Source organism: Schistocerca serialis, chromosome 4 (genome assembly GCF_023864345.2).
Source record: "Schistocerca serialis cubense isolate TAMUIC-IGC-003099 chromosome 4, iqSchSeri2.2, whole genome shotgun sequence".
NCBI classification, from domain to species: Eukaryota; Metazoa; Arthropoda; class Insecta; order Orthoptera; family Acrididae; genus Schistocerca; species Schistocerca serialis.
The window spans coordinates 731,487,573-731,508,913 of NC_064641.1; positions in this window are offsets into that span (position 1 = coordinate 731,487,573).

Consider the following 21,341-nt stretch of genomic DNA (forward strand, 5'->3'; position numbering starts at 1 on the left):
AGAGGAGAATCGACCATATGAATTGTATGTAATCGACTCCTGGTCACAAGTTTACGGTTTATAAGAATGTACCACATCGATCTCGCTGCTGTTGACAGTAATGGAGTATGCACTGCACACCAAATGTGGTTCCACGTTCTCGACGGGTATTTGAATTCCATTACGTTGCGGGCGTGGTGATCCATCAAGCACCTATAGATCTCCCGAGTCGTGGGTAATCTCGTCGAAGGTACTTTCAGACGAACATAACTGTAATCAACCAGAAATGAGGCAATGTGTGCAAGAGAAGGCGAAATATTGCCCACCGCAATAGGGGGTTCGTACGAAGGCGGAACAAGTACTTCTATCAGAGCTGACGTAATGGTGTGCTTTCGTTGTTGCCAATTTCGTATCATCGCTCGCATGTAAAGCGCCAGAGCTTTGTTTCGCACGTTTGTGAGGTTGAGGCCACCGTTCCGGAAGTGCAGCGTTAACGTGTCATACGTGATCTTAAACAACATCCCAGTACTAACATAGTAACCAAAGGCAGCCATGAGGCGGTCTGCAATACCCTTCGGTATTGGTAGGACCTGCGCTAAATGGGGCAGGCGTGACGCTATGTGAACGTTAGTGCATGCCACACGCTGGATCATGTCAAAGGCTCTCAGTGAGTTGTTCCGTATCGCCAGACGAACATTTTGCAGAAGCCGCCGAGAACTCGCCGCCGCTGACCGCCGTAGTGAGCGGGTAAATGTGATCCCCAGACATCTCAGCGATTCCACCGTCTGAAACGGTCCCGGTATGTCTTCCAGACCCCGTCCAATGTGCATAATTTTGGATTTCGTCATGTTAATGACACTGCCTGCTGCCGTCCCGTAAGAGTCTAGATATTCAACAGCCTGATGCACTTCATGACCTGATCTGACAAGAAGGATCAGGTCGTCCGCATATGCGCGACAAACGAAAGAGTTCTCATTAAGCGCTATCCCAGTAAGTGAGCGCCTCATAACACACATCAGCGGCTCAAGCGCTATCGCAAACAGCATCATGGAGAGTGGGCACCCTTGTCGGACGGAGCTGTTAATAGGAACCGAGCCCGCTTCCCGACCGTTTACAATCACCTTCGATGTAGCCCCTCGTATTAGCCTCATAATGATGGAGATGAAAACAGGTGGAATCTCCATTCGGCTCATGACTGACGCCAAGAAGTCATGGTTTATCCTGTCGAACGCACGGTCGAAGTCCACAGATATCATCGCTGCTCGCATTTTACAAGTTTCCGCAAGGGCGATAACGTCACGGTATTCACTTAACGCCGAGGAGATGTTGCTTCGCACCCCTAGGCAAGCCTGATCAGGGGATATTGTCCTGGATATCGCCAGCTTGAGACGAGACGCTAGTAGCCGTGCAAAAATTTTATAATCGGTGTTTAGCATAGTGAGAGGCCGATATTGAGTAACACTACGACTCCTCTCCATCTTCGGGATGGAAAGAAGAAAGCCCGTCACAAAATCCGACGGTAGGCGCATGTTCGGACTCATCGCCTCATTGTACATCGACACCAACTGTGGCATCACCATGTCCTCGAATTCTCGATAAAACTCTAGCGTAATCCCATCTGGCCCCGGTGATTTATGGGCCGCTCCTTTTGTGAGTGCCACCTTTATATCGTCTTCTGTGAGTGGCTCCATAAGCGCTGCCTTATCCGTCTCTGTCAGTGTCGTTTGCAGATGTTGCAGTATCTCGTCCCCTACCTGACGGTCCGTCGGTGTACCGGCATAGAGATGGCGGAAATGCTCTAAAAATTCATTTGCAATGTCCTGTTGTGTTGTCAGTTGACGGCCATCTAAACCGTGGAGCACTGTTACCAATGCCCGGCGGTAACGCTTATGTTCCCGCGACACATGGTGCATCGAGGTACGTTCCCCAGTGATGGTGTCGAGACATCTTGCCCGTATTGGGATGCCACCCAGTCGTCGTCGCGTGATCGATAGGATTTGTGCCTTGACACGATGAACTTCCGCATGATGTTCTGCAGACGGCACCTGGAAGGACAGCTCACGAAGCATGGTGTAATAATAATCAAGAGTGTCTCTCTGCCATCTCGCCTTATCCCGACCATACTGTATGAGAGCTCTTCTTATTGCCGGCTTAGTACACTCGAGCCACCATTGAAGCACGGAGGTATACGTTGGTAGACGGCGGTGACATGTGGTCCATACCTCCTCGACTCTCTGACGACATTCGAGGTCCGCCAAAAGGGACGAATTGAGCTTCCATGTCCCGCGGCTTCTCCACACACTTTGCCTAGGGAGTGACATGGTACAAATGTAAGCCAGATGATCAGTAAATGCCGCAGGCCATCGTTCCGCGTCGACCACCTTATCCTGTAGGCCAACCGAAACATATATTCGATCGAGTCTGCTCGCCGAGTGACTGGTAAAAAAAGTATATCCCTCACGGTTCCTATGAATCATGTCCCAGGTGTCGCTTAACTCCAGATCCCGGCATAGCACATGCAATTCACGACAAGTATTGTAATGTGGTGTCTGGTCTTTTTGGGCTAAAACACAATTGAAGTCACCACCTATAATGAAATGATCGAATCTGCCGGTAAATAAGGGCACAATCTCTTCCGAATAATATCTCGCACGCGCCCGTCTGTTGTCTGTGCCGGAAGGGGCATAAACATTGAGAATGCGAATTCCATTAACAGTTATCGCCAGTCCTCGTGCCGAAGGTAGATAAGCCAGGTCTCGGACTGGAATCCCGTCCCGGACCAATATCGCCGTTCCACTGTCGTTGTTAGAGTGCGGCGAGGTGTAGGAGATGTATCCATGTACGTCCTGGAACTCAGGAATGTAAATTTCCTGCACCATCAGTATATCCACATCCGACGCGTATATCATGTCCCTAAACAACTGCTGTTTCACGGGCGATCTAATGGTATTTACATTCACTGTCCCTATTCTGTATGCCTGGGGTCGAGTAGCTGTCATCTCCACATGATGGTAAAATGACAAAGTTTCACCGTGTCGATAGTCCCGTTGCACATCCGCCGAGGGTCGCCCGAGGAACGTGTTCCTGCGGCATTAGGTTTCTTGAGATGCGGACGGATGCAAGGCCCCACCAATAGAATGGTCCGCATCGGTGGTGTCGTCGTCCTGCTCATACCAGCTGATTCTATTGGTGTGCTCCAAATTTTCCTGTGCGGCATTGTTGTGTGACATCTGTTGTTCTTTCGCAGCTGTAGACTCCACCGCCGAAGGGGTAGCAGGCCCCTGAGCGGATGCGTCGTCTGAACGATATGACATCATCTCACTGTCCGAATTCATATGATCTGCGACATCCGAAGCTTGTGGTTCCATGTCAGACAGGTCCATAGTGTTAGACTCGTCTGGGCTCCCTAGAAGAGAAGGGAGCGTCTCGGCAGAGTTTAGTCGGCGCTTCTTGCGGCGCTTTGGCGAGCGTTGTTTGCGGGCCCTAACCTCGGCCTCTGGTGTCGGCGCATCTTGCATCTCCTGCGTTCCCGCCGCCGCCACAATCCCCTGGGGCCGTTCCACTTCAGCTTCCATGCCTATTGTGATGCTCTCATCCTCTTTCTGCGCCACCTGTAGTGTCTGAGATTGGAGGTTGGTCGGAGCCATTCTTTCTTCAGTGGCGTCCGATGGCGCCTCAATCAACTGCGGCGTCGGTTCGATGGTGCGCTCCGACCTCGGCGTCACCTCCCCGCGAAGTGCCGTCACGTAAGTCATCGGCAGTGACGTTGGTGTGGTCGGATTCTGGAAGTCTCCGCTGGGGAGTTGCACGAGTCTCCTCTGCATACACGCTGATGGAAGATGTCCTTCACCACCACACCCGGAGCATGTCCTGGGCTGTCCATCATAGATGACAATAGCTCTACAGCCGCCGATGTTTATGTACGAAGGCACATGTTTTGTAAGGGCAATTCGCACCTGTCGGACACCATTGAGCACTGGATACGTGCTAAAACTTGCCCAGCGTTCGGCCGTATGACTAATAACTCTGCCATATGGCTGGAGTGATTCAGTGACCAATGATTCGGGTACCTCGAAAGGCAGCTCGAAGATTCGAATCGTACGCACGCCCAGGCCCGAATGAGCGACTAAAACTTCGCCAATATGACCATCGGAGTGTCGGAACTGGAATCCTCGTTTGGCGTCTTCAATGATCCTATCACATGCTGCGTCGTCAATCATCTTCACGTAAAGAGTGCTGCTCACGATTGATAAATGAATTCCAATAATCTCCGTGTAATTAAGATGCACTTCGTCCCTCAAGAAACGTTCGATTTCGAAAGCCTTCGGTCTTGCATACTCGTTACAGAACGTGAACTGTATCGTGGTTTTTCGGAAATTGTGTGCCATTGCGTTCGATTTAAACAGTAACACACGCGAGTGACGACGGTGTAAACACCGCTTCTTCCGCGACCGTTCGCAGCCGAGACGTAAACAAGTCCGAGCTGCTCCGCGGCTAAAGGCGGACTGTGATTCTTGAACAGGGTATTCGCTATTACTAGCTGAAACTTGTTACAGAACTCAATTAGTCTTTCTCCTCTTTCATTCCTTGTCCCAAGCCCATATTCTCCTGTAACCTTTTCTTCTACTCCTTCCCCTACAACTGCATTCCAGCCGCCCATGACTATTAGATTTTCGTCCCCCTTTACATACTGCATTACCCTTTCAATATCCTCATACACTTTCTCCATCTGTTCATCTTCAGCTTGCGACGTTGGCATGTATACCTGAACTATCGTTGTCGGTGTTGGTCTGCTGTCGATTCTGATTAGAACAACCCGGTCACTGAACTGTTCACAGTAACACACCCTCTGCCCTACCTTCCTATTCATAACGAATCCTACACCTGTTATACCATTTTCTGCTGCTGTTGATATTACCCGATACTCATCTGACCAGAAATCCTTGTCTTCCTTCCACTTCACTTCACTGACCCCTACTATATCTAGATTGAGCCTTTGCATTTCCCTTTTCAGATTTTCTAGTTTCCCTGCCACGTTCAAGCTTCTGACATTCCACGCACTGACTCGTAGAACGTTATCCTTTCGTTGATTATTCAATCTTTTTCTCATGTTAACGTCCCTCTTGGCAGTCCCCTCCCGGAGATCCGAATGGGGGACTATTCCGGAATCTTTTTCCAATGGAGAGATCATCATGACACTTCTTCAATTACAGGCCATATGTCCTGTGGATACACGTTACGTGTCTTTAATGCAGTGGTTTCCATTGCCTTCTGCATCCTCATGTCGTTGATCATTGCTGATTCTTCCGCCTTTAGGGGCAATTTCCCACCCCTAGGACAAGAGAGTGCACTGAACCTGTATCCGCTCCTCCGCCCTCTTTGACAAGGCCGTTGGCAAAATGAGGCTGACTTCTTATGCCGGAAGTCTTCGGCCGCCAATGCTGACTATTTATCAAAATTTAGGCAGTGGCGGGGATCGAACCCGGGACCGAAGACGTTTTTGATTATGAATCGAAGACGCTACCCCTAGACCGTTAGAGCATGTATTTCAAGCAAATATGGTTTGCTACTTTTGAATACATTGTGGGAGTTGACAGTGATCAAAGTGTTACAAATATTTACTGTCAAAAACAGTTTTGATCGCAATTTATTTATTACGGTGACCGGTTTCGACTACTACTGCGGTCATCTTCAGACCTACAAGTCGTATACAAAGCTTCAATTAGAGGGCTACATACATTAAAGGAAATACATAAAGTTATAAAGCTATAAAACGATGAATTACCAATGAGAAACGACCTGCTTTTGCTGGAGAATCACTACTGGAGAAACCAATGTACGTCTTACCATATATAATAATGGAGGCTCCGCCCACTTCTGACAGAGTGATGTCATTACTAACCAATGGGTTATAGGTCGAATAACGAATAACAATGTAAAATTTCTTACTTAAAAGAACATTGTCAAGATAGAAAAATAAACACTGAACTTCGCGTATTTAACGGCTCCTGTCAAAAAGCGTTAAAATATTTAAACATGTGGGATAAATAAACTTCGTTTTTACAGTACATGGGTTACCCTCTCAAGGCCTGTTAGTGAATCATTTGGAACCACTGGTTGCCATGGTGAAGTTGGACGCCGTTCCAAAGATGTGGCAGCAGGCTTCTTTCTAACGTAGTTATTGCGAAAGTGGAATGGCGAAGATACTCACGTCAGACGATGTACTATTGAGCAGCAACATATCTTATTGAAACGATTTTCAATGAGTAGGCTGCAATAATCGTTAACTGACATGTATAGTACATGCTGCACAGATACGATTTACTGGTGTAATAAGAGACTTCCATTTACATAGATTACATAATAATTCTTACAGATAAATACGAAAAAAATGTATGTTGCCCTGTAATTAAAGCTTGGTATATGACTTGTAGGTCTGAAGATGGCCACAGTAGTGGTCAAAACCGGTCACCGTAATAAATAAATTGTGACCAAGACTGTTTTTGATAGTAAAAATCTGGTTTGCATTCCCATAGTGGCGCTACTAGCGCCACTCTAGTGCGACTGGCGCGAAATTTGAACAGATGTCACCTTTCACATGTAGAAACACGGTCACCAAATTTCGTTTATGTCGCACAACTCCTTCTTGCTTTTGCGATTTTTTTCTATCAATATATTACATTGCTACTAAACCATCGTAAAGATTATTACTCCATATTTCATTCAAAGCAAATCATAATTTATAGGTTATATATTAGTTAATCACAATTGTTAAATATCCAATGGTATTTACATACCAAATTAAGTACACAATTCCCTGTTTTGTATCTTACTGCAACTGTATATATTACGAGGGTTTAGTAATCTAGGGTTAAGGGCAGATAGAAAAAAACGCCACGGCTAGTGCAATGGGAAAAAGACCTCTGCGACACTCTGCAAGGGTTGGAGAGCTGCTGTCGTATCTGTGTCAGCAGAAACTTGTGGCTGGTGTCCGCTGATGTCTCCTGGGCCAGATGTAGCGTCAGCGTACCGGTAACATGCCAAGTCAACGTCTGAATTGGCCATTGGTCATAAATCGGTCGCTCGTTGCGTGGAGTCATCTAGGGTGTCTTTGTGTTCCGTGTGTTCGGCTTCCCTGTCTGTGCCATTTGGCAGGCTGTATGGACGCAGCTGTCGGTGCCACATGGTTTTGGTGTGATACAGGGGTCAGCCAAAAGTGCAGTGATTGTGTGTTTAATTTAAGCATGCCATAGGGTAGTTACTTTCCCTCAAGGAAAAGATATTTTTGGGTGGTCGTGCTTCAACCTATGGCTGTGGTCTAGTTCCTCAGATTAGGGACGAAGGGGTTGTTCGAGCGTCTCGAGTCGTTGCACAGTCGTGAGGCGACTGTTTTGAACACTTCCTCGAGAGTTTCGATTCGGAATTCACTATGTTAGTCTGCGTTGCGATCTGTAAGACCTGCAGGTGGCACAGACGTGTTAACTGCTTAGGCCCAGACTACGGCTGAGTACGTCATCCGTGGTCTAATAAGTGTCGGGTTCATGGACCTCGTCACCCTCCTATTCAGTATGCTTTGCCTCTTAACCATAGGATTAAACCTCGCGTCTGCTTTGTTATCTACGTGTTGCATGTGGTCACCCACATCTGGATTTCCTGGTCCAGCCAGATACCGAGCGAGGTATCTGACTATCTCACGGAAACCAATTTGGCTTATCTCAGAGGCTTCCAGTACTGAAAACTCACGGGCGTACGCTACTTGTACCGATCAGCTACTATGGCATAAATTTTGGCCTGGAAGTAACATGGGTTCGTGAATGTGCATTACAGAGAAGCACTCCATCATCACGCCACAAGTGGCCCATCGGAACCATCCGACCGCCGTGTCATCCTCAGTTGAGGATGCGAATACGAGGGGCGTGTGGTCAGCACACCGCTCTCCCGGTCGTTACGATGGTTTTCTTTGACCAGAGCCGCTACTATTCGGTCGAGGAGCTCCTCAGTTGGAATCACGAGGCTGAGCGCTCCCCGAAAAATGGCAACAGCACATGGCGGCCCGGATGGTCACCCGTCCAAGTGCCGGCCACGCCCGACAGCGCTGAACTTCGGTGATCTGACAGGAACCGATGTATCCACTGCGGCAATGCCGTTGCCGTGCATTACAGAGAAGATCATCTTCAAATGTGGTACTTACTTGTAGCAAGGAGCAATAAATTGCTTAAGGCTGTTGTAAAACAACACAGTGAGTAGACGAAAACCTGCGTTTAAATCATTTATCAAACCTTTGCGATGGTGTCTCATGTTCAACAGTGCGCTTAAATATAAATGCAGATACTATTATTAATCAAAGTTATCCATAAACGTGCTAAACCATCAATCCTTCACAACGCAACTACAGTGTCACAACTGTTAGTTCGCCGATGTTGACACCAATCGGAAAAAGACCACAGCCAACGCGAAGTGGTCCGAATGGTGCCGACTTATAAGGATCATTATTTGAAGGTCGGTTGCCAGCTTATTATGCGCTTACTGTAGCTAGTCTGTTGTGGAGTCGTAACATACCAATTTATGTATGTTTCTAATTAACCCTCTATGGACAGAATTAATGAGCAATAAATACAAAATGTCCTAAATGCTATATTTGTCACAATGAACATATACTGAAAAATTACATTAAGTCATGTTTATATGATATATTTTGTATCGTTACGCTTTTCTTATGTTAGACATTTAAGGATCTACATCTACATCTACGTGATTACTCTGCTGTTCACAATAAAGTGCCTGGCAGAGAGTTCCAGTTGTCTCTCTACCGTTCCACTCTCGAAAGGCGCAAGGGAAAAACGAGCTCTTAAATTTTTCTGTGCAAGCCCTGATTTCTCTTATTTTATCGTGATGATGATTTCTCCCCATGTAGGTGGGTGCCAACAGAATATTTTCGCAATCGGGGGAGAAAACTGGTGATTGAAATTTCATGAGAACGTCCTGTCGCAACGAAAAGCGCCTTTGTTTTAATGATTGCCACTCCAATTCACGTATCATGACTGTGGTGCTATCTCCCCCAGTTCGCGGTAATACTGCAAAACGAGCTGCCCTTCTTCGAACTTTTTCGATGTCATCCGTCAGTCCCACCTGATGCGGATCCCACTCCGCACAGCAATACTCCAGAATAGGGTGGACAAGCGTGGTGTAAGCAGCCTCTTTAGTAGACCTGTTGCACCTTCTGCCAGTGAATTGCAGTCTTTGGTTTGCTCTACCCACAATATTACTTATGTGATCGTTCCAATTTGTAAGCGTAATCCCTAAGTATTTATTTCAATTTACAGCCTTCAGATTTGTGTGACTTGCCACGTAATCGAAATTTAGCGGATTTCTTTTAGTACTCACGTTAACAACTTCACACTTTTCTTTATTCAGGGTCAATTGCCGCTTTTAGCACCATATAGATACCTTATCTAAATCATTTTGCAATTCGTTTTGGTCACCTGATGACTTTACAAGACGGTAAATGACAGCGTCATCTGCAAACAATCTAAAACGGCTACTCAGATTGTCTCCTACGTCGTTAATATATAGGCTGTTTGAAAAAGAATTCCCTAGTTTTAAGTATAGATTTAATGGGGAAATTAATGAAAAATTACATCAATGAGTACGTGTAATGAAAGCGAATTCCTTCAAGTTTTGCTTAATGTTAGCAGACGTCAACGTGGAATCCATTTGTTGCCCTGCACACGTCGAGGCGATATTCCACTTCTCGCCACATGTTTACCAACATCTCAGGTGTAACTGTCCCAACCGCCGCGACGATTTTCTCTCGTAAATGATTGATCTTTCTGATCTTTTCACTGTACACGACATTTTTTATGTGGTGCAGTGATTTGCTCAGTTCTGAGCGCGTTCAAATAGTAATAGGCTTCAAATTAGTGGAGGAAGAGAGATGACAAATTAGCAAAGTCTTGTGGGTTAAAACGAGTTTTACGACCCTTATCAACTCAATTTCACGAGTACTGGAGTGTGTGAGATCCCTTTACAGATCATGTAAATCGTGACGCCTTTCAAATCAACTTAATAAGCACATAAGTGTCTGAGTTCGATTTGGAACTGCCAGAGGCTTGTTTCCTTTTGCGTACGTAGAATAATCCACATTGCCTGGAAAACTTGAAGGACGGCAGCGAACTTTTCATTGACTTCGCGACAGGAATAGAAGGCACACTATAACAGGAAGAGCAATAATCGAATGTCGCCTACTAGTAGATTTAGCTGACCGTAGTTACAGATCTGTGTGTACTTGTTGTCCGCCTGTTCCTTGCTCCTTGAATATAGCGAAACCTGAAATACAATTATTTTCAGTTTGCTTAACTTTTGGTGTTGAAGCACAATAGAAACATTAGCAATACCCTAATAAAATGACGGTAAATGTGGAATGGAAAATTAATCTAGTTTGTAAAGGAATATTTTAGAGGTATCCACTAATGGTTAGTACCCTACTTAAAATGTAATTGGTAATTTAGGAATTCTAACTGAGTTCTAATAGGCTCCTTACTAGCGGAAATTTAAACCCTTATATGACAGGTAGGAAAACGGTCTATCGTAACAGCTAACATCTGGAAGGGAAGTTTTTGTTAAATCAACTGTTATATTTGACAGGAATGTATTTAACTGGGGAGACTAATTGTCTCCTCTGAATAAATGTGAGATACGGGTAAAACTGGGGGATCAAGAACATAAAATAAGCTAAAAACTGGCGAACTTTGATTCTATGTTTTGGACTGGTTCTAAAGATCAGACACTTTTTAGTTACTATTACCGAAAGTCGCTGCGACACAGTGGCACAAAACACCATAATTGTTACTCTAGAATTAATGTAGTTTGCTATTATTGTATTAGCAGACGTTTCTTGTTCTACTACAACATCCACTTGTGTGATACATTACATTCGGCCTAATCTTGCCTTTGGTTCCTGAATCATTGTTTTTATAGCCAACATTAGTTAAATGTTTGGCTTTATAATTTTTATACCATAAATTATCTTCTTGTCAGCGTTCTCCGTATGTTTCTGTCCTCACCGACTGCTGATAACCTCGCGTCTTATCACTCCACCAAATTTTTGACATCTTTTTGTAGCACCACATCTGAAAGACTTCAGTTCCCTCCTTTTTCGGTTTTCCTTCAGTCCAAGATTCATTTTCAAACAATTCTGTGTTCCAAAGGTATTCTCAGAAATTTCTTCTTCAAAATAAGACCGTTGTTTGATAATAGTAGGCTTCTTTTAGCCAAGAATGACGTCTTTGCCTGCTTTTTATGACCTCTTTGCATCGTCCGTCATGTGACATTTTGCTTCGAAGGTATCTTCTCGCCGGCCGCAGTGGCGCTGCGGTTCTGGCGCTGCAGTCCGGAACCGCGGGACCGCTACGGTCGCAGGTTCGAATCCTGCCTCGGGCATGGGTGTGTGTGTGATGTCCTTAGGTTAGTTAGGTTTAAGTAGTTCTAAGTTCTAGGGGACTTATGACCTAAGATGTTGAGTCCCATAGTGCTCAGAGCCATTTGAACCATTTTTGGTATCTTCTCTTCGTCTATTTCGAGGTCCTCAATCTTGAAGTTATGTGTCAATTTCTTCTATTCCTCAGTACTTCCGCCTTTCTACGGTTTACTCAACTCAATAGCGTGTGCTCATTGCACTTTTGATTCCACGTGCCCTACAGATACACAGTATGTATCTTTAATGCTGCAGCCTCCATTGCCCTCTGCATCCTCATGCTGCTGACCATTGCTAACTCTCCGCCTTTTAAAGGCAATTTTCCCGCACAGTGACAAGAGGGTACCCAAAACTCTACCCGCTCTCTTTGAAAAGGCCGCTGACATAACGAAAGAGAGTCCTTACACCGGAAATCTTCGGTCTCCATTTTTTTTACGATTTTTATTCAAAAAATTTTATGCAGTGACTGGGACCCGGCACATTTTGATTACCAGCCAAAGACGCTACCCCTACACCACGGTCACCTATTCAATAAATATTGATCGTGTAATAAACAAAGATACTTGAAAATTCAGATTTGTCACACATCGAACACTGCCCACCTCCAGAAGGCCTACTTGTGAATGAGCGGGGTTCCATTTCCCTTCAGTCCAATAAAAACCACTTTAGGCAAGATTTTTTCTTTGAAAAGGATTCGACCGATTTTCCTCTCCACCCCTGTCCGATCCAACAAGGGAAGGCCTCGATGTTCGAATCATGGATTTACCTCAAACTTTGTAGACTTCTAGCACTCCACTAGGATAACATAACGTGTACGTAGTAAGGCATACTACTTAGGTGATTTCGACAAAACCGAAAGAAAAAGTTATGTGTCCTTGATGTACCAGTGCGTTTCCACCCTGGGCACGAAATGGTGGCGTTCAAGCTCCGTAATGATGGCTCGAGTCCCGCTAATCCTTTTTTTAATTTGCATTTCTTCAACACTAAGCATAGAATTTCATGCGTATTACATCTGAATACTAGTATGATGAAAAGACAAGTGCATTTGCATGAACTTTTATTGAATATCCAATGTTATTTAGTTGATTGCTAATTTTTACTCTCACAACAAATATTTATAACTAACAATAACTAAACGCCGGCCGAAGTGGCCGTGCGGTTAAAGGCGCTGCAGTCTGGAACCGCGAGACCGCTACGGTCGCAGGTTCGAATCCTGCCTCGGGCATGGGTGTGTGTGATGTCCTTAGGTTAGTTAGGTTTAACTAGTTCTAAGTTCTAGGGGACTAATGACCTCAGCAGTTGAGTCCCATAGTGCTCAGAGCCATTTGAACCATTTGATAACTAAACGACCAGACACATAGAGTTCTCCTGAAAATGTATGCTTGTCGTGATTTCCGAAATCGCTTATGCCTGCAATCGGGTAAGGCACCGAGAACTGCTTTGCATCTGGACGCTTCTGCCTGCAGACACAGGTTTCAAGAAGGAGGAGCAGGCTTGGAAAGCACTAGTCCAATGTCGATAAACAAACGTGTAAATAACTTTATTCAATAATACAGCTAGTTGCAATAAGTCAGAATATGAGGGTAATGCACGGTTAATCATCGAATGTGCTTTCGACAGTACAAGTTGCACGATGATATTTTCCACACAGACAAGGAAAACATAAATTACAACGGCATGTATACATCGAATGAATGCAATTATCGCACATGCAGAAGCAGTCTTTAGAGTTCCTAAGGAAAGATAAACCTCGTCGACATTTTGAATTTTTTCTTCTTCCGATAATCTGCAAGCCATGCATAAAGCAACTTTTCGTAAATATCGGTGCCGGAAATTGTCGATACACGGTTCAGTATTTGTATTTTAATAGCTTCTCCCGAGAAACAATTTCTCGTTCGTTGTCAATTAAATTTGAACACGTCAAAAGACGTTTGATGAAGTTTTCAACTTCCCTATAGAAATAAAAGCCGCATAATATTCGTTGTAATAATAAAAATTAGTAAACAGAGAAATAACACTGGATATTGAATTTTCGATTTCTGGAAATCGCCCTAGTAGCACGCCTTACTGCTTGCACATTACCTTGTGCTAATGGACAATTAGAATTGCACAAAGTTTGAAGTAAATCCGTGGCCCGAATGTCGAGGCCTCCCGTTGTAAGTCGACGGGACGACCAATACTTATTTGCATTCTGTCCTTCCTACCTCCCTTCAAATCCCTTTCAAAGTGTCTCACAAAGTGAGGAATCGGATATTGTTGGTAGTTTTTAGAAATTCGGGTGGTGATATTACGCTCGAGGCCTATTTGGATCATACCAGAGGGCTATAAAAACTACGCAGACACGATCCTACAACACACCTAAGTTCACCACATTCACTTACACGAGACATCTAGAGCTGAAGACATTTGACACGCTAGTCACTTACACGTCACCAAGCAGAAAAAGGACTTCTAATTATCAGTCTGTCAAGCCCAAGGGTAAATAAATTCACCGAATAGTGAAGATATGTAAAGTGGTTTTAAGGAAAGAGTATATTTAATTACAGTTGTCTTTACACGATTGTTACTTACATCCTAAATAATTTACTGTCAGCGATGCCATAATATATCACCTGCACATTGGCTCCTAAAAGCTTCCGTTCCTTCGATGCTCCATTCCCGCAATGTTCTGCCTTTTCGTCATAAGCTGATAACCGCTCTTCTATTTTCACAACTTAATCAGCTCTCTGGCTGCATCTGTGTTAGAAAAAACTGCAGTTATGTAAGCTAATTGCTTCTGAAACAGTGCACTTACGCGAGCACTGCTTCCGCTGCACGAAACGTTATGAAACGGATGTCTGCAATTGCGAGCAGCTGCTCCGCAACTGGCCTCAGAGCATAAGGCATTTCCCCTTTCGTGACGAGAAAAGAGCAACAGGATGCACGGTGAACGGCTCGCTATCAGCGAACGTTTGCTACTTTACTTGGGCCATCCCTTTGAGGAGAAAAATTGATTCCTTGGAAGATAACGTAATTATATTATTTCTGCAGCCCATTTCGATGATAGGATGTCGTAATTGCAAAGAAAGTCGTAACTTATTAATATAGCCGCTAAGCTGCTATTTCGCCTTAGAAATGATCTATCATTTGGCAAGGCAACAAACAACTCGCAACAAACAATAGAAAGTGTGGATAACAAAATAGTGGCTTTTCGTCATTATATTTGATACAATAAGACTTGCCTGTGTACCGCAGTGGTACACCGCTGCCTAAATTACAGCATTATGAGGAAAGTCAGATACCATGCAATTCTCTTGTGTATGTGATACGAGCTAGTAACTGGTTGTACACAGTTATGCAACAGGAAAGGCACTTGCCTTTGATTGGGACACTGTATTGTGGGACGTTCTTCAAGGTTCCATATTTGGGTTACTCCAACATACATCACTGGGATACCAGTAAGTGTACCAGAAAGTTCCAAAGCTCTTTTATTTGCCGATGATCGAAACATAAACTGTTATAAATTCAATTCAGCAACCATAAACACGTATTGAAAGCAATAATATCTACTGTAACGTGTAAGTTATTCAATGTAAAGACTGACTGTGCAGCTAAAACTTCTACGTTACTTGATTTTCAAGCTCCAGAGTGAAACTGAACGTACTGAGACAGTTTTATCTTTACTTATTCTGATCATTACTAAACTGACACAAAATATTTTAGCGCAACGAAATCTGACTTTCAATAATCCCTACAAAAGAATAGCCCTGACTAATCTATACCCTTCATGAATGACTTACAAAAATCTTCGTTACTCGAACTACCGCAATACAGCGAGTGCCAATACTGCCGGCTAAACAAAAGATTCCAGCTGCTCAAGGCACTAACTACTGATAGGCATATAGTTAGCAAATAAAAGATTTTGATAGAGAACAAACAATGTATTTATCTTAATAGTGTTCAAAAGTCATTTTATATACGTCCAGATCGTCCGCTCATATAAACATCTCAGAACTCTGGCATCTCTCTCCCCACATCCATCACTCCTGGCGGCTCACCTCCGACTGCCCAACGCTACAAAAATGGTTCAAATGGCTCTGAGCACTATGGGACTTAACATCTGAGGTCATCAGTCCCCTAGAACTTAGAACTACTTAAACCTAACTAACCTAAGGACATCACACACATCCATGCCCAAGGCAGGATTCGAACCTGCGACCGTAGCAGTCGCACGGTTCCGGACTGCGCGCCTAGAACCGCTAGACCACCGCGGCCGGCCCAACGCTACAGGCTGTTCACATCCAACTGCCCAACACTACACTGGCGAATAACTTCCAACGAGTCCAACCAGCCACAGACTGCACACAGCGCAGTCAGCGATTTTAATACAGAGCGCTACGTGGCGTTACCAACATAAAAACGTAAACAGCCTACTTACAAATGTGATGACTCTCAGTTGCATAAAATTTATTGCAAGTAGTTACCCATTAACAATTCTATAAACTGCAACACTTCGCTCTCTCACAGGTGTAAGACTAACGATGTTGATGAATTCGTGTTACTGAAAATGTAAGAGGAGCGTTCAGTAAAAAATGCAACACAGTTTCGGTTGAAAAAATGCGGAATTTGCTGTGGGACTTCGTGGAATATTCCCGTTTCATGAAGGTAAAACAGGTGTCACCGCTATACATAGAACTGAAAATGGCGTTTGTAACGGAAGTGCGTTGCAAGCATAGAGCTGTCTTTGAGTTCCTTTTGGCGGAAAATCTGAGCACTGTAGATATTTATAGGCACTTCAAAATGTCTACGGAGACCTGCCAGTGAACGAAAGCACAGTCAGTCGTTGGCCTAGGCGCCTGTCACCACTGCAACAAGGTACTTCCTCATCCACCCTACAGCCCGCATCTCGCACCTTCCGTCTCCCACCTGTTTGGCCCAATAAAGGATGCACTCCGCGGGAGGCAACACGTGGATAACGGGGAGGTTATTAACGCAGCAAGGCGTGAGCTCCGATGTCGACCAGTACAGTGACACCATGCAGGTGTAGAGACCCTCCCAGTAAGGCCGTCGTATTGAACGGAGATTATATCCAAAAGTATGGTTTTGTGGCAATATGGTGTACTGGAATCCTGAATAAAATCAACCTGCTTGCAGAAAAAAATGTGTTATGGTTCTAATTGAACGTCCGTCATAGCAACTTTCATGCAAGGCACTGACCATAACTAACTCACTAACCTTTACGATCAGAGTTTTATTCACTGTTATAACGGTTTTCATTAGATATTATCATATCTTGAAGTAGTATGGGACATCCGATACATGATACAAGGCGTGTTTTTTAAGTAAAGTCCGTCTGAACATAAGTACACAACGAAAGGTTATTTCAAAAACTGAAATTTATTTTCAGAAAGTACACACTTCACTCTATTTTTCGTCATAGTTTCCAAGTTTGTTCAAACACGTATCACCAATTTTAAAATGCCCTCTTCATAAAAACTTGCCGCCTGCTCCGATAACCAAGAGTTCACTGCCGTTTTCACGTTGTCGTCATCATTGTAACGGTTGCCACTGAGGTGTTTGAGGTGGAGGAATAGGTGGTAATCGCTCGGCGCAAGATCAGGACTGTAGGGTGCGTGGTCTAAGACTTCCGAGCCAAAACTGTCCAATAAATCGCGAGTCTGATCTGCAGTGTGAGGTCTTGCATTGACATGGTGAAGGACCATTCCCTTTGTCAGCATGCCGCGTCTTTTGTTTTGAATCGCTCTGCGTAGCTTTCTCAGGGTTTGGAAATATGCTTCTGCATTGATAGTGGTTCCTCGTTGCATGAAGTCTACCAACAAAACGCCATGCCTATCCCAAAACACTGACGCCATGATTTTGCGCTTGGACAGAGTCTGTTTGGTCTTCACTTTTACAGGCGAGTGTGTGTGTCTCTACTCCATGCTCTGTTGCTTCGATTCGGGCGTGATATGCCATGTTTCATCTCCAGTTACGATCTGACTCAAGAAGCCACCACCTTCTTCGTGATATCGAGTCAAGAACGTCATCGCACACGAAAATCTTTGGTTTCTGTGGTCCTCTGTTTTGAGTTTCGGAACCCAACAGGAGCACAGTTTCCTAAACTTTAGGTGTTCAGAAAGAATGTTGTAAAGCACTGATCTCGACATGTCAGGAAATTCGTTTGAGAGACCTGTTATTGTGAAGCGGCTGTTCTCAGGAATCCTCGCTTCAACTGAATCCACCAATTCGTCTGTAATCAAAGAATGGCGACCAGAGTGATCCTCATCATGGACGTTGTCATAGTCATCTTTGAACTCTTGTACCCACTTACGCACTTTGCTTTCACTGATAAGAGTATCATTGTACACTTCGCTAATCTGTCGATGAATTTCTGCAGCAGACAGGTTCCTTGCTGACAAAAATCGTATCACTGAGCGAACCTCACCCGCGGCGGGCGAGTTGATAGTCTTAAACATTTTGAAATCACAGAACAGAACCGTACAGGTTAACTACAGAGCTGCCGGTACACGACGCACGCGCTCGTTGCGGTATGCGCGCGAACTACTAGTGTCTATAACAAAACAGACCTTAGTTAATAGACACGCCTCGTATTTGTAGTTTGAAACAGCGCTCCTCGGGACGTGTAATTCTCGAAGCTCATGTGGACCACTATTCAAGAACCTTGGCGTCATTACACCGACATGAAGTACATTTTCCTTCTCATGACACTTTTTACTGACAAAATGCGCTTGGTTAAACGGAACAGCGACGTCCGTTCAGGGAAAACATGACAGAGAAACGAGCGATGTGCACTGATCAGCAACATATTTTGACCTCTACTGGTCTCCATTTGGAACGCAACAAAGCAGCGATTCCTTATGCCTTGGTAGGTATCCGAAGGATGAGGCTTGAGATGATTACGCATAGGTCACACAGTACCGGTAATTTACGAATCTTTGGTTTTTGGGCTTGCAGCTGGCACCCGACAGCGTCCCAAATGTGTTTCATTGGCTTCAGAGCAGGCGAATTTGGTGGCCAAGACATCAACGTGGTTTACTGTCATGCCCCTCAAACCACTGCACCACGGTTCTTGTCTTTTGACACGAACAGTTGTCCTGCTGGAAGAGTTGTCGCCGATGGGGAAGATGTCAAGCATGAAGGAATGACGTGTGGTTCGTAATAATGTTCAGGTAGTCCACAGCTTCCATAGTACAACATAGGTCCCGTGGAAGCCCACGTGAATGCCTTCCATAGCATAATACTGCCTCACCCCCCCTCCTCCCTTGTTCTTGCGTCCGTTGCGCTGTGAATGTTTCGAACAGCCGTTCGCCTCGATGACGGCGTATCAGGATGACCATCTGTTTTGGTGTAACATGAAACACAGTTCACCCGACCAGGCCATATGTTTCCATGGCTCCATGGTCCAGCCTCGATGATACTGTTCCCACTCCAGTCGTAATTGGTTGTGCCTCTGGATCAGCATGGTAACACGTACGTGTCGTCTACTGCGGAGCCCCATGTTGAACTACATACGCTGGATGGTGTGCATCGAAACGCTTGTGCGTGTAGCAGGATTGTACTAGTCGTCATATCTGCCACAAATCTATAACTAGCCAGCTTTACAGAGGGAAAAGTCTCTGATCGTCCCGTGACTGGTCGTGGTTGCCCAACACGTTGTCGCCAATTTGTGGTTTCATCGTCCGGCATCACTTTCCATAGATGCTCAGGACAGGAGCTCGTGAACAGCTGAATAGCTTCACCATCTACGAGATTCTCGTCCCCAGGCGCTAGGCCATGTCAATCTGCTGTATTTCAGAGTCGTTTATGGCAGTGTATTTCCCGATTTGCGGCTTGTGTCATCGTTATAATGATTCCCTATTCGTCTCTTCTCCGCCTACATACTTTTCCTACCGCGCCACCTGCCCGCAACACCACCAGGCGGCAAGCGCTTTCGCGGTGGGCAGTGGTCATAGTGTTTCGGATCTTCAGTGTATGTGGTATGTATTACTGGATGTGCTTCCCCATCGATCAGAAAAATTTACGTTACTCTGTGACACAAATTTCCGATACTTATTCTGCGCTTAGTAACTCTCACTGAGACAGCGGAATGGAGCAGTGGGTAAGCATTACACACGAATTTAACAGGAGTGGGGTTGAAGTCCTCCATTGGCCACCCTAATTCAAGTTTTTAGTGCTTCTCGTAAAAGACTTATGGGGCTTCGGACTGGTTGGAAAAACCCTATCTTAAGCAATGTAAAATTTGAAACTTCCTGGCAGATTAAAACTGTGTGCCGGACCGAGACTCGAACTCGGGACCTTTGCCTTTCGGGGGAAAGTGCTCTACCAACTGAGCTGCGAGGATGAGGCGTGAGTCGTGCTTGGGTAGCTCAGTTGGTAGAGCACTTGCCCGCGAAAGGCAAAGGTCCCGAGTTCGAGTCTCGGTCAGGCACACAGTTTTAATCTGCCAGGAAGTTTCATATCAGCGCACACTCCGCTGCAGAGTGAAAATCTCATTCTGGAATGTAAAATTTATTCGTATAAAAGGTACATTTTCTGAAAACACTATTGGGAATAAAAATTTGAAAAAATAAGACTTGCAGATTACACATTTGTAACCACTTTAACAGAGAAATTTGTAAATGTATTGATTAGTTTAAAGGTAACAGTTATTTTGTGAAAAGTAGACATAAAAATAAAAAACTGTCTACACTTTTCAATGTATATCAGGATCTAACTTCTTTGAAACTTACAAAATAAGGAAACGCCTGTTTGAAATATGCACAATACTCCAATGAGTACACCCTGTAATTTTGAACCAGTACAGCAAGTAGGAGCTGAGAAAAAGTACACTTCATTCTTAAAAAAATACTACTTACAGACAGCATCCATTAAAGTTGCCAATGTAACCCTGCTCCGTATGATGAGTTGGCTGCTGCCTCTTCCATCTCATCTTGCAACTTCCTTTTTCCTGGTCGTCTGCTCTGTCTTGCCCTTGTTTCAAAGTCTCTAATAGCTCTCTCTGACGGCCTCAGGCTTTCTTTATCCAAATTTAGCACTTGTTTCGTTGTGAATCAACCAACAGTTTGTACCAGTCTCTTCAGGTCTTTACACCTTGTAACGTTTCCTCCTCTGAACGTTGCCATTGCGCCAAAGATACCAAAATACAGTGCACTGACATAAACACTGTCTTGGGAATTGCGCCCCACATTATGCTATTGGTGGGCTCGTTAGAATTTTGGGTGGGGCCACAAAGACATTTCTTCAATACTGTTACATCTGACCCACAAGTTTCTCTCAAGACCTCCACTATGGCAAAAGGTATATAGCTGGTTTGTGAATAAATATCTCACCATTTTGTTGTCCTTTGTTGTACTTGCACCATGAATCCCTTTCTGGAAGCCATACACCATGACTTTATCGTATGTTGAAGAGAGATAAAGAAAAACCGTCCATACAGCTTTTCTCATGTCTTCTACACTATAAACATTTTCCCCGATGGCCATGCCATAATAATTTTTCGTTTTATCTATGACATATTCTGTGAATTTATTCGTATCATCCAATACTCTGTTATATTGCACTTTCTTTCTATCGTGTGCAGTTTTCAGTCGTCACAGACTTGTGCTCATTCGTTTTTGTACATGCACTTCAGTTTAGTGTTAGTTACATTTTCTCCATTTCGCTTCTCTTTCTCTACTGCTTTGAAATCTTTTGAACCTTCATCTTCTAAATAATTGCCCTCAGAGGCGGCTGGTTCACAAACTCAGATTTCTGCCTGAGACTGTCAAATGTCCATCGTCGTCCGCACAGTGTTACGATTAAATGAATTAATAAACCAGAAATAAGACGATAATATACATGAATTATATACCACTGCCAATGAGCAATTCCGTAAATTAAGATCTCTGGA